The sequence below is a fragment of the Cavia porcellus genome, unplaced genomic scaffold, assembly GCF_034190915.1.
Source record: "Cavia porcellus strain 051 isolate PalLab524CR breed Dunkin Hartley unplaced genomic scaffold, mCavPor4.1 scaffold_9, whole genome shotgun sequence".
In the NCBI taxonomy this organism is placed as follows: domain Eukaryota; kingdom Metazoa; phylum Chordata; class Mammalia; order Rodentia; family Caviidae; genus Cavia; species Cavia porcellus.
Window position 1 is genome coordinate 75,013,115 of NW_026947492.1, and position 2,501 is coordinate 75,015,615.

A 2,501-nucleotide genomic window follows, 5' to 3' on the forward strand; every position below is an offset into this window, starting at 1 on the left:
GACATGAGTAAAACTTATACTGGAGACAATAAGCAACATGTAAGAATATGATATCATTTTCCCTAGATTGATGGAAGCAATAAAAATTGTCAAGTAAAATACAGGAAATGCGCATATATAACCTCGCACACACATATTCACATGTAAAGACTTGCTTTAAGACAGTGATCTAAGAATTTCCATGAAACAAAAAAATTAAAGTGTAAATATGTAATGTTAGTGTTATATTAGTTTTCTGGAGCTGTCTTCTCTGCATTTTTCACCTCCTTATTTCTGAGACTGTAGATGAGAGAATTCAGCATGGGGATCACAATAGTGTAAAACACAGAAGCCACCTGATCCTTTCCCAAGGAGTAGGACTCCTTAGGTTTTAAATGAGTAAATATCATAGTGCTGTGAAAGATGGTGACTCCTAGGAGATGAGAGGCACAGGTAGAGAAAGCTTTTTGTTTTCCTGCAGAGGAATTAATTTTGAGGATGGTGGAGATAATGAACACATAGGATCCACATACAGAGATGAGAGACAGAACTAGGGTGGAATCAGCAAAACGCATATCATTTCAAGGTCATATATATCATTGTAAGAAAGGGCTAAGACAGGAGATGTGTCACAGAAAAAGTGATGAATGCCATTAGAGTTGCAGAAATGCAGTCTGCTCGTGCAAACTGCGTTCACAGTGGAATCCACAAAGCCAATCGTATAAGAGCCAGCAAGCAGGGCATAGCAGAGTCTTGTAGACATAATGACAGGATAGTACAGAGGGCTGCAGATAGCCACATAGCGGTCATAGGTCAGGGAGGAGAGACATAAGCATTCAGTGGCACCACAGAGAACAAAATAGTACATTTGTGTGAAGCAGCCCAGGAATGAGATGCTCTTGGAGGAAGTCAGTAAGTTCTGTAACATTTTAGGGGTGATGACACTTGAGTAGCTGAGGTCGAGAAATGACAGGTGAGTGAGGAAAAAGTACATGGGGTGTGAAGCTGGGGATCCAGGTGAATGATCAGTATCATCCCTGAATTCCCCAGCACAGTGACGAGCTAGATCAGGAGGAAAAGCAGGAAAAGGACCAGCTGTGTCTCTTCAGAATCAGTCAGCTCCAGGAGGATGAATTCAGGCACACTAGTGGAGTTCCATCTCACCATGATATCCTGCTGCAATTATCTGTTGAGTGATTTCATCTGATAATTACCCTGAGTGACTTCAAAATTATTAGAGTGTGAATGACAAAACTTTTAAATAATATAGTTTACTGTGTCCTGAAATTATGTTTTATTGAGTAGATGTGAAAAAAATTAATAAATCTGTACAAAAATGTATATAAATTCAGATATTTTGTTCATATTTAAAAAGGATTACAGCCTAGATAAGAATGAACCTAGTAAAACTGTGAATGCTTTCATGAGTCAACATATTCAATCCATATGAAGATAACTTACTCTAGACACTATTACATATCTGTGTAAATTATGTCAGACCAAGAGCACAGAGAGGAACATCTGAAATATGAGAAATTCAATGTTGACAGTGTGATGCTACTGAGATATTTTGGCTACAGAAAACATGCCTTAGAGACCTTTACTACTGATTATAAGTTTTATAAGCTTTTTTTAAAGCAAATGTGATGAAGTATCTGTAATAAAGTCCTTTAAAATCTATTTTCATGTGTTAACTGTCCTGTACTTTTCAAAGCTCTGCACTACTGAACATTTAAGTAAGACATATTACATTATGTCTACATATTATTCTTAAAAATCTTGAAAGAAATTTAATTTGGAATGAATTGTGCACAGGATGGCTGTGTTAAAAACAGGCTATTTCTCACGTCTTCCTACTGCGGGTGGCACAATCCACCGTCTTCTCCTCCACTCAGGTGACTATGCAGAGAAGCGATACTGTCCCTGGAAGTTACCCAATCTCTCTGAATGGAATCCTGGAGCAGCCTGGAGGTCAGGGTCTGGTTTAATGTGGACCAAGGGGAAAGGGAGTGGAAAGGGGTCTGGAAGTAAAAACCCCTGTGCAGCTGAGAGCAGGAAGATGCAGGGCTGAGACAGGGAGAGCCTCACCCCCATCTCCTGCATTGTAGCTGAGAATAAAATCTTTTCTTCCCAACAAAAGAAAGTTTTTGACAGTTTGTATGAGACAAGAGACAATGTGGGACATCCACTCTGTTAATTACATTCTCTCCCAAACTGATCAATGAAAATCAAAGTCATTCTAAAAATAAATTTTAAAATTTTGTACATTTCCTGACAATTTTGTTTTGTTTGCTTTTTTTTGCTGCTGATTTTGATTCTACTAACTGTACATTGTAATATTACAAATATACATACATATATCTGTGTCTATGAATATTTTTTTTCTACAGGAATCAAACTCACAATCTCATGCTTACCAGGAAGGCATTTGTGCCACTGAGCTATATCCCCAGGCCTCTTTCACAAATATTAACATTATTCATAGTAAGGCCTGAATGATATAGATATGCCAATTTTACTGA

At 37.8% G+C, this 2,501-nt stretch overlaps 1 pseudogene; it reads right to left on the reverse strand.

Annotated features, from left to right (window-relative positions):
* Window positions 1–227: 227 nt before the first annotated feature.
* LOC106026571 (olfactory receptor 8H1-like) lies at window positions 228–1,146 on the reverse strand (annotated as a pseudogene).
* Between the last annotated feature and the right edge of the window lie 1,355 nt (window positions 1,147–2,501).